Genomic DNA, 12,770 nt, shown 5'->3' with positions numbered 1-12,770 from the left:
AAGGAGGAAGGACTCCTAGAACTGCTCTGTGACGATGGTGTTACATCCATGTCCAGAGCATCGAAGAAGTTATGGATAACTATCTCTGAAGAAGAGGAGTTCCTGTTTGTTTTTTATTTAGTTTTTTTCTTACTTTTCTTGTCAAAGTAACAACATTTGATTCAATAGTTGCAGGCTCTACTGTGGCCTCTGACTCTTCAGTAGCTGGCGCAACAGCATCAGAGTTAGCAATCAAGGGTTCAGATTGACTCACAGTTTGAGTTGAAGATGTATTTGAAGTGATCACAGAATATATGCTGTTCGGTTTATCTGATGTAACCCATGTCAACTCTGTTTGAATAGAAATAGATACTGTTGGAGGAGTTGGAGGAGCAGAGATAGCCGCGGCAGCAGAATAGGTTCTGGTAAGTGGAATTGATGAAGACTGACTTTCAATAACCTTCTTTGCCTAATAAAACGAGATATTTTGTTGGTGTTTGAGCTTTAGGATTTTGGATTGCTTTTGCCACACTGGACATAATCTAGATGATGCTAGATGTTGCCCTTTGCAGTTTGGACATTTTATTTCAGATGTGCAGTTGGTGCTGTCATGGTCGTCACCACAGCGCTAACAGATAACTGAGTGGTCACAAGATTGGCATTTGGCATTTGAAACATCGGAGTGGATTGGGGACATACACCTCCACTCCAATGTTGAGATAACCAGCTTTTATAGATTTAGGAATTGCTCTGTCTCGAACAATGCCTCGGCAAGAAATTTAAGGTTTTGGGCACGGACACAGCAACCTCAATATTTGCAAATGTAGTTATAGATAGCAGATTGAGAGATTGCTGTCTCCGTGAACACTCAACAAGGAGCGAGCCACTACGAAGACGCGTCATATTCTTTACTTTCCACATTTACTTTTACACATTCCACAAATTCCACATACAGCTTTGGAAATGGCAAAGGGGTTGAGTTTGAGTGGCTGTTTATCAGCTGCTACTATGACAACAAATCGGGCCGATGAATCTAAAACAGGAGATGAGTTTTTGGTTTGAGCAGTTTCATCAAGATCAATATGTCGTCATTTTGAACGGTTTGAACCAGGGTAACGGTTTGAACTAGGGTATTGGTGAGACATGATGAAAGAAAATAATTCAACATCCCTGCTCCCCACCCACCATGAAGTGCCACAAAGAGCGATGTTTTATTGCACCGTATCACCAACATGCAAACATCAGGGATACAGAGGTGGTATACTCCAGTAAGAACAACATGAATAGCTGAATAGCAGATTGAGAGATTGCTGTCTCCGTGAACACTCAACAAGGAGCGAGCCACTATGAAGACGCGTCACATTCTTTACTTCTCCACAAATTCCACATACAGCTTTGGAAATGGCAAAGGGGTTGAGTTTGAGTGGCTGTTTATCAGCTGCTACTATGACAACACATCGGGCCGATGAATCTAAAACAGGAGATGAGTTTTTGGTTTGAGCAGTTTCATCAAGATCAATATGTCGTCATTTTGAACGGTTTGAACCAGGGTAACGGTTTGAACTAGGGTATTGGTGAGACATGATGAAAGAAAATAATTCAACATCCCTGCTCCCTACCCACCATGAAGTGCCACAAAGAGCGATGTTTTATTGCACCGTATCACCAACATGCAAACATCAGGGATACAGAGGTGGTATACTCCAGTAAGAACAACATGAATAGCTGAACCAAATAAAATGCCAGGCTGGTTCGGCCCATGACAAGAAATTGGAGACAGACAGAACTCAGAGGTTGGTAGTACCAGATTGGCCCATGAGCCACAGCCTTCTGGCATGGGACTCTAGGCAAGTCGATATCATACATTTATCATAATATACATAACCAACTTTCACATAAAGTGCAATATTTCAATATGAACATGTTTCTAGTGTGGTGAAATGGTTGCTTACCTTTACCAAGCAGCTCGAATAGCCTGTGGCTTAAAGCCCTTGCCAATCGTATAGCCCAGCACATTCACGTTAAGTTTAACTGAAGGGACCGTTTAGTCACCTTTGTGTTACCTGTTGCTGGGGTGCCTTGGATTTCGGTCCAGGGGGATTTCCACAACACTGGCTGCAGTACCAGTTATGTGACCCTATACTCTAGCCAAGGTCCCCATTGATGTTATCTCAGCGAAGGGAAGGTATTCTATGTCGGAATTGCTAGTCATAGGACAGCAAGCCCTGCATCGTGTGTACATCAATGTGTCTACTAACATATACCTGTATGAAAATGTGGAAGGCTGAGTGAGGTCCAGGTACCCAAAGGTTGTTGATTGGGTTGCTGCTCAGATGGTTTAAAATCTCAGCTTTGAAAGATCATCATTAGCCATCGTTATCAGGTATACTTGCGACGCCAATTTATTTTCTCTTACCGGCTGCTTTACGTGTGCATCTATTCCATCCACACAGAAAGATGGGTATTCCCAGGAAAGGTCGGTTAGGATTGGCTACCCATGCCGCATCACTCAAAGCCTCATTATGTGCTTCTCGAGAAGGGGTTACCGCGATGTTGGGGAACTGAAACGAAGCCTTGCCTGCTGCTTTGCCTTTGTAGAGTCAGGAGCTAATTGCTTTAGAAATTGAAGAATGTTCTCCAGTTTCTGGTTGACTTGTCTATACGGGTCCATAATGCAAGAACGACTGATCATTGCAGGACTACTTCAGCAATACCACCGGACTGGGCATACAAGGTCCAGGCCACAAAGTGGTAAACCACGTCTGATACCCCACAGGTGGACCGCCTTCTGTGCATGTAACATCTGCACAACCGCTTCCTGATGGCGTTGGCAGGGCTGGGGCGCTGCATCAACAGACACACAGTGTCAAGACGATTACTGCAAAAAGTCGGGCCTTCAGACAGGGGAATGACCTGACCCATTAACAACAGTAAAATGTCGTTTCAAACTGTGCGACGTTGGCAGCAACATGACTGGTCAAGGGATTTATCCAGCGACGAGGCCATTTAATTTTCAAATTGTCCCATCCTGATTGTCGGATGTGGTTTATCGTGAAGATCCAGGTCTTCAGCAACCCATGCCTTCCTTTAAAAGCAACTATGCTTGATGTAAGAGGCTACTAATTGGATCGGGTGGTCAGGCTCGCTGACTTTGTTGATACATGTCTATGACCCCAATTGCGTGGAACGATGCTGATGATGTCAATTACTGGATTGTCTGGTCCAGACTCTATTATTTACAGACTGCCGGCATATAGCTGGAATATTGCTGAGTGCGGCGTTAAACAACAAATAAACAAAGAGGGTCACCCTTTTTGAGGTGGCGGCATCATGGGGTGGGGCAGGATTTGTGGTGATAGTAAATATATATATAAACGTCAACAACGGAGAATATTCAGAGTCTCAATTACTGCTATACAGATTCCATTGGGCGTAAAATGCCAAATAGTGGACATTTAATGAATGGATGGCTCCCTGAAAATCATTGATGCGAAAATAGTAAGCATGTCTTTACAATCTGTGAATGAGTGAGTGAGTAAGTGAGTGAGTGAGTTAAGTTTAACATTGGCAATATTTCAGCCATTTCGTGACGAGTCAAAATTTGACATTAATAATATATATTTAAACTTATACAAGTCTGTCATAGAAGGAAAGTATTATAACTACAATATCACAGATTTACGTGTTTGAGAGCATGTAAAAATAAATTTCCATTCAACAACACAATATGAAAAACGGCTATAGGTCGCCAACAACTGAAGGTAGATCACCACACGAGGGACCAAGGGTACTTACAGTACTTTTGCTACCTGCATTGATCCAAGCAGGATTTACATCATCCCTTCAGTTGTTGGCGATGGCTGACAAATTTAGCCAAACCTTAAAACAACACATATATTGCGATTAAAAACGTGGCAGAAATAAATATACTTTGAAAGACATGGTCTTACATACCCTCTCAGTGGTGACAATAATTTTACACTACTTTTACCCACTTCGAGGATATAACCACTAACAATGTCAGTTGGTGATTCATTCTACCAATTGTAAAAGTGAATATACTTACTTACAAAATATGGCAATCAAAAGATTCTTGAAGGCTGAAACTTTGAAATACTTATACCTTGTGATGGGAAAGTCCTGCAGGACATGCTTGACCATGACTCTTTCATCACAAGGGTTTCAGAATGTAGGATCCCGACCTTTTAATAAATATTCAAGAGGATATCGAGAATGGCCAATACGACATCGCCTTAATATGACCTCTTCCAATATTGCTGGTTGGTTGGTTGGTTGTTTAATGCCGCACTCAGCAATATTCCAGCTACATGACGGCGGTCTGTAAATAATCGAGTCTGGACCAGACAATCCAGTGATTAATATCATGAGCATCGATCCACGCAGTTGGGATTGATGACATGCATCAACCAAGTCAGCGACCCTGACCACCCGATCCCGTTAGTCGCCTTTTACGACAAGCATAGTCACCTTTTACGGCAAGAATGGGTTGCTGAAGACCTATTCTACCCCGGAATCCTTCAAATATGGACTGACAACCCAAGTAGGTGTAACCGATATTTGGTTTTTATTGCATGTAATTTATTTTTACCCACGTTGGTGTCCCACTTCTTCTGTATTAGATCTCTGATGTAACATCTAATTGCAGGTTTATAGTCACTGTAGTGTATAAGAAGTGGTGTGAAAGATTTTTTGAGAGCTGCCTCAGTTGCAGCTTCAGTTTACGTGTTACCAACGATCCCCAACATGGCTGGGAAACCAACAAAAGACAATGTCGCATTGGCCAGTAGCAAGATTATTGTGTAATTCAATTATGTCACGTAAAACTGTATGTTGACACGAAGTATTTTTTATTGCCCGAAGACAGTACAGCGAGTCCGAAGAAATACAGAAATCCTTATGTTTAGACTGTTTATTTATATATTTTAGAGCACTTAAAATGGCCTTTGAGATTCAGCTGTGAAAATGAATGAGTTATCTGGTAACCTAGTTGATAAAGGTCTGGATCCATTGACAGTGGCGGTGGCAACAGCATCACCATCACAATCCTTGGATCCACCAGTAAAAATAGTATCATATTCGCTTCTTAACTGAATCTTTTCTTGATATATAATGATTCTTATATCAAGAAGCGGAATAAGAGATGACTTCTTACTATTCAGGTCCTCATAAAGAGGATTAAACAGACAGGTGTATGCAGGGTTGTAGAATATAACTTTTTGATGTAGTGTAGATATAGTTTCATACGGCGTTGTTCCAGAGATGGTTTTATCAGTCTCAACGCAAGTTCTGAAAGATCCAAGACAAAGTCTTAGACCCTGGTGATGTATTGGACCGAGTAATATAAGGTTACTTTTACAAGTTCGACCATAGATGATGGAGCCATAATCGAGTTTAGAACGGACAAGTGATCTATATAAGTGATGTAGGGTCGTCTGATCTCCCCACTTGGAATTAGAAACGACCCTTAATAAATCTAGTGCCTTCAGACATTTAGCTTTCAAATATCTAAATATGTGGGAAGAAAGTAAGGTGATGATCAAACATTATTCCTAAAAATTGAGCTTCTTTTACTACTTTAATTGGAGTTCCAGCTAGATGTTATTCTGACACCCTATATGGTTTATATTTTTGACAGAAATGAATGCTATTGCTTTGGAGATTTTGAAAACTTGAAGCCGTCCTGCTCTGCATTGATTTTCTTCAGACAAAATTGTAACTGTCTCTCAATCGTGTGCATCTTTTTACCTCAATTTATTAAAATCGTCAACATCAGTCATTCAAAACCTTAGATAAACTATTAATTTTGAGACTAAACAACGTTACTGATGAGATGCTACCTTAGGGGACAACCTGATCCAAAGTGGATCCCTCACGTTCCTGTGTAAGGTGAAAAACTGTTAAAACTGTTAAAAACTGTAATATAAAAATAGGCAAACGGCCTCTCAACCCCACCTCATGAAGGTCCTTTGAAACTCAATGTTTCCAGGTCGTATCGTACGCTTTTTCTAATCGAATAACGTAGAAACAGTGCATTATTAATCTACCATATTAATCTATTATTAATTATTCTTTCCATGGTCTTACAAACACAGCTGGTAAGCGATATTGGCCTATAATTTGATGGTAAGCGATATTGGCCTATAATTTGATGGTAAGCGATATTGGCTTATAATTTGAAGGATAAGTGTGATTCCGGCCAGGTTTTGGTATTGGAATGATAACAGCATTCCGCCATGACGAAGGGAAATTACCAGTTGTCCAGATATTATCAAATATATCTAATAGTGTTTCTAAACAGGAGTCAGGTATAAGTTTCAGTAACTGATAGTGGATATTATCAGCACCTGTAGCAGTATCATGAGCTTGCCCTAAGGCAGTATTTGGCTCATAAATGGAAAAAAAAACTTCATTATAATCTTCACCATTATCAGAGTTAAAATTAATTTTCTTTCTTTCTTGTTTGTCTTTAAATTTCTGAAATTGTGGTACATAATTAGATGATGAAGACTGTTTACTAAAGCTTCTCCTAATTTATTGGCAATATCAGATTTACCAGTTAATAATGTGTCACCCTCTTTAAGATTGTGGACACTAGATTTGGAACCTTTACCTTTTATTCTTTGCACCATATTCCAAACCTTAGACATTGGTGTACGTGAATTTATTTCAGAAACATAGTTCCGCCAAGATTGGCGTTTATTTTGTTTGAACGTAGGATAAGCTTTTGCATTTAAAATTTTAAATTCATTCAAATTATGGACTGGATTGGGGGAATACGTCACTGTCTTTTTCCTAGCCTACCCAGCTTGTTTACAATCGGTGTTAAACCAAGGTTAATGTGTATGTGGATTTGTAGATGATTTTGGTATACAATCATCAGCAATTTTATTTAAAACGTCCACAAAAGCCTGCATAGGATCAGCAGCATCACTAAAACACTCAGGAATTAGCTTATTTGTGGGTAATGTTTGAAATAAAGTCCAGTAAGCCTTTGTAAAATTCCATCTAGTTTAGGGTGGAGTATGAGATGGATTGATTGCTTTAATGATAGTTGAATGACTATTCAAATTCGTTGAGTAGGTTGGAGTGAGTTATAGACAAATCTAGAGAAGAGTAGATGCCAGTTGCAGAATGTAGGTATGTGTTGGAATCATCATTAAACATGCACAGGTCATTATTAGAGAGGGTGTGTGCACCACCCCAGAGTGGATTGTGGCCATTCAGATCACCCATGAGTACACGGGTTTGGGGAGTTGGTCATAGAGAGCTTGAAGATCAGACTGCTGAAGAGCTGATGAAGGCAGAATATATAATGAGCAGTGAGTAGAAGCAACGTTCAAAGTAAGTCGACCTGCAACGGCTTGGAGGTTTTAAGTGTAACAGGGCTATGGATAACATCATGTCTCACAATGATTGAAGACCCTTCAGTTGCCCTATCACCTGGAGGAGAAAGATAATGAAAAGAATTGAACTGACGTAAGTTAAAATTTCTGTCTTTGATATATGTTTCTTGTAAGCAGAATGCTGATGGCTTCAAATACTGGACTACTAGCTGCAATTCATTAAAATTAGACCTTAATCCTCTACAGTTCAACTGAACAATTTCATTTGACTCAAGCAGAAAATTCAAAAGAACAATGTTTCCACCAGATTGGCCCATGAGCCACCTTCAGGGCATGGAACTATACATTGTAGTGAGTGAGTTGAGATTTTAAGTCACAGCGGCAATATTTCAGCCATATCGTATGGATGTTGAAACCTGTAGGCCCAACGATACAGGGATACGAATCTGCAGCCAGTTGTCCTTCCTTTTCTCAATGAACAGCCACAAAGGATACTGTACCAACGGGACAATGCCTGGCGACACACTGGTCGAGTAAGTGTGCCGTCGCTGTCACACTCACCCTAACATCTTACCTCATAAATCATCTCTGGGATCTTCTTTGGCGACAAAGTATCAACCTGCTGAACACCCTACAGCAGCTTGAACTCGTGTTACTCAATGAAGGACGTTTAAGTCATCGATGAGGCTTCATCTTCAGGCCAGGATGCCACACACAACATCTTTAGGATTGTACCATCAGCGATTGAACTTTAAAATACATTTCAAATAAAACGAGTACATTTTTTTCGTTTTCTTTCTGTAACAACCCCAAGTCGATGTATACTTTCTTTTGATCAGTAGTTTATGTTACTCTTTATACTGAATAAGACTGATAGGATTTTGAAAGGATATTTTACAGTATTGTTTGTTTGTTGTCGCCGCATTCAGACCACGGTCTGTAAATAATCGCGTCTGGACCAGACAAAACATAAAGTAGTGCGACAAGCATGGGGTGTCAGGAGCATCGGAAGTTCCCAACTATATTTGTCACAAATAGCTGCAACAAATAGCTGCAACATTTCTGATTAAAAGATCAGCACTCATTTACACCAGCTACATGTATATTGAGGTTGTCTGATTATGAATAATCTCAGTGAAAATGTCTCTGACTGATTCTGCAGCATAAAACATCAGAGATAATAAGAATCGGTACTGATCTTTCGCGTTTGGTTCAGACCACGGTTCTCAGTTCGAGGACTAGTATTCCTACCATAATTTTGGGATATCTTGAACTCGGAACACGTCTCCGACCTAAACATGAAATAGTATTTATCTGTGATTTCCTTTGTCGCAAAATGAGATGATTGTCTTGTATACATGAAAGGTATTTCACCGCTTGTCAGCTTGTTGTGGGAGGAATGCCAGAAGTGATACCCAGCACAGGTATGGTGCTGACAAGCACAGAAACATAACCAGGGCGAATCGTGATTCGATCCCACGATCATAGATGTCTGTCTAAGGGGCGTAACTCTGCACAGCGAATTGCGCCGCCTTGATCAAGTGGGACACCTTTGCTCCCCAGGACGCAAGAGGACAACTCCCACTTCAGGTACATGTACCAATATGTTATAAAGGACAGGCATGTCATTCATTGACTAGCACAGTTCTTGATACTTGAAACACGTTTATCTGTGATCTCGTTTTTTTTAATGAAATGATTACCTCGTAGATGATACTGGAAAGAAGAAAATGTTTCGAACGGAGCATATTTTTAAAATATAGTGGTCTCTTCGCAGTGTCTTTTGAGCAATAACGCCCTCGAACCGACCTGCACATGAAAGAGAGTGAGTCGGGTTTGATGTTTCTTATACCAGTATTTCAATTAAAGAATGTACGGCGTGTCAGCTCGGTGTGTGGAGGGGTGAGGTGAGGTGAGGTGAGGTGTGTGGAGGGGTGAGGTGAGGTGAGGTGAGATGAGGTGAGCCGAGTTGAGGTGAAGTGAAATTGGGTTTAACGTCGCGTCGTGTGTGTGTGTGTGTGTGTGTGTGTGTGTGTGTGTGTGTGTGTGTGTGTGTGTGTGTGTGTGTGTGTGTGTGTTTGTGTGTGTGTGTGTGTGTGTGTGGCTGCTTGTACTAGTCCGGCCTGATGCCAATTTATAGTACTAACCCACAGAGATACCATGCCGCAGTTTAACGTGAATACCCCGGTCGAACACAGTGTCTGAGTCCGTGCCGGAGGCAGTCTATTTTGGGAGGAACATCTTGAACATGTATCATTTACCCAGGAGCAAGGGTATGGTGCTGACAAATATAGAAACATAATCATTGCAAACCGGGATTCGAACCCACTATCATAGGTTTCTATCACGTCAAAGGGACGCAACTCTGCACATACAATCCACTTGTGATGTGCCAGTTGAGGTTAGTGTCTGTTCCAGGGTGTGTGTGTGTGTGTGTGTGTGTGTGTAGGTATGTCACAACGTTGTATTTACCTGTTTATAAGGCGTACAGGTACATTGAATACATGGCGTTCGTTACGCTAGGAGAGTCATGGTCGGGTCAGTTAACACACATCAAATATAGAAGTGTATACAACCGCATCGTCATATATAGTCTGGAAGGTAATTTAAGGTACCGACGTATCTGAAACAATATTGGACCTACTCCAGTCAAAGTTGGTTTGAGATTATTAAACAGTCATACATAACTGGATATTACATTTAAAGACAATCGGTGCATGAATAAAAAAACCTGTCTATTTAGCTATCACTATATTTCATCAACAACCCGACCTGTTCGTCACGGGTGGAAGGAGTATTCATTGAAACAGCCATCTGCATAATGCTACCATTGCGTCACAGGGCCATATGACACAGTTGAACCAATCGACTCAACTCGAAAGGGTGCACGGGAATCACGCACGCACGAATACGGTGTTAGCGTTGGGCGTCTCAACGTGCGCAACCCATGTCTATTAAAGGCGACTATGCTTGTCGTAAGAAGCGACTAACGGGATCGGGTGGTCAGGCCCGCAGACTTGGTTGTGATGAATGTCATCGTATCCCAATTGCGTGGATCGATGCTCATGATGTCAATCACTGGATTGTCTGGTCCAGACACGATTATTTACAGACCGCCGTCATATAGCTGGAATATTGCTGAGTGCGACGTGTCAATCAGTCTGTAAATAATCGAGTCTTGACCAGACATTCCAGTGTTGATTGCATGTCATCGTACCCAGACGGAGTGGATCAAAGCTCACAATATCGATCACTGAATTGTCTAGTCTTGACAGGGGCGGTCGGGTAGCCTAGTGGTTAAAGCGTTCGCTCGTCACGCCGAAGACCCGGGTTCGAATCCCGACATGGGTACAATGTGTGAAGCCCATTTCTGGTGTCCCCCGCAGTGATATTGCTGGAATATTGCTAAAAGCGGCGTAAAACCAAACTCACTCACTCACTCTAGTCTTGACTTGACTATTTACAGCTATATTAATTTATATGGCTCGAATATTTCTAAGTTTGGGATAAAATAACAAACAAACTCCACGTAAGAACTTTTCTATAAAAAAAACAAAACAAACCCTTCAGTACAACTGACACTCCCTCGTTCTCCTATCACGAACGCGACAGTTTCACGACACAGCTGCCAATATGCGATCTTGAATTGGTCGGATACTGTCGTAAAGAGGTCGCGATAAACAATTTTAGGTATGCAATCAATTTCCGATATTTCGAATTCGTACGGCAAAGCAAATGCGGCCTACCGAGTGCGGCCTAACAAGTGATGACGTTATTGTGAATGTGTAATTCGGACGTAACGAACTGAATTTGCGAGTCCCATGGATTTAGTTATACTCTGAATTGTGCATGAACAAAAGAATTCTGTAAACAAACGAATTTCAGTGTTCAAGAAATTTAAGATGTGTTATTTGCATATGTTCGCAAATGGTATTTTTTTTATGAATTTATCCAATTTGATTTATCCTTGCTAAAGCTTGGGGCAGTGGGGTAGCCTAGTGGTTAAACCGCTCTTCGCCCCTAAGCTCCGGGTTCTATTCTCCATATGGATGCAACGTGTGAAGCTCAATCCCGGTGACCCCAGCTGGGATTTTACGGGAATATTGCATCAATCAGCGTAAAAAATCCTCACTCACTCACTGTCCGCTATGCCCTACTTCAGAAGAAAAGTACCATTCCCTGAAAGATGTCACATCTTGTCTACGTTTCATCATCATCGTCTGTTGTTTGGTAAGAGTTACATAGTGTTGACATTATTATTGAATTCCTATAGACACAGATAATAGCTCATATTGACGAAGGGTCGAGTATGGTTTTTTTCGTGGAAAGTTGGTCCAACTTATAACTTCCGTTTGTACAATACACAACAGAAGACCGGCGTTAACGCCGCAATATTTAAGCGTTTGGTATTTCCTCTGCAAAGTACGCAACAAACATGTCACTGTTTGTACTATAGAACTTTTGTGAGGCATTCAGAAATATTATACCCCGCCACGAAGTGGTGCAGGGAATATTGGAACGGAGTTCGACCACCCGTCCGTCCGGTTCTCAAAGGGAACAAATTTTCTCAAAAACTATTTAAGTCAAATTTTGCACACTGGCGTTACTGATCATGATATCCATTGAGGTAGAAAATTGATGTTGTAAATAAACTTTTTAGAAAGTCATGGCCCTTGCTCCATGATTTTCAACCTAGTACATACTACGTGGGAAAAAGTTTTCTCAGAAACTATAATTGAAGTTACATGAATTAAACTTTGCATGCTCAGTTATCTAAGAGATAATTGTCAAGACTGAGTTCGAAAATTGGTCCCGTCAATTATTGTTTTACAGAGTTATGGCCCTTGCCCCGTGATCTGCAACTTAGCGCATAGTGTGTGCAATTGGGACAGATTTTCTCAGAAACTGATGAAGCTACATTAATGAAAGTTTGCATGCTTATATCAGAAATACTTGTCAAGTCTGAGTTCGAAAATCGGTCCCGTCAATTCATAGTTTACAGCTTTCGGCCTTCGATCCATGTTAGGGGCGGTCGGGTAGCCTAGTGGTTAAAGCGTTCGCTCGTCACGCCGAAGACCCGGGTTCGATTCCCGACATAGGTACAATGTGTGAAGCCCATTCCTGGTGTCCCCCGCCGTGATATTGCTGGAATATTGCTAAAAGCGGCGTAAAACCATATTCACTCACTCACTCGATCCATGTTATTTGTGCAGTTTTCTCAGAAACAGCTGAAGTTAGCTGATCTAAGGGATACTTGTCAACGGTGGGTTATTGTTTTCAGAGAAAGGGCCTTTGGGGTGTATTTCACATTTATTTATTATGACAAAAAGCGGGCCATGTGCCTATCACTTCTAAAGGGGCTCTTTTTTAAAGTTTAAGTTCACCACTATTTAAACAAACAAACTTCTAATGTGCCTCATTGGGGGT

The sequence above is a fragment of the Haliotis rufescens genome, unplaced genomic scaffold (genome assembly GCF_023055435.1).
Source record: "Haliotis rufescens isolate VD_foot unplaced genomic scaffold, xgHalRufe1.0.p SCAF_8, whole genome shotgun sequence".
In the NCBI taxonomy this organism is placed as follows: Eukaryota; Metazoa; Mollusca; class Gastropoda; order Lepetellida; family Haliotidae; genus Haliotis; species Haliotis rufescens.
Note: the sequence above shows the minus strand (reverse complement) of the source record.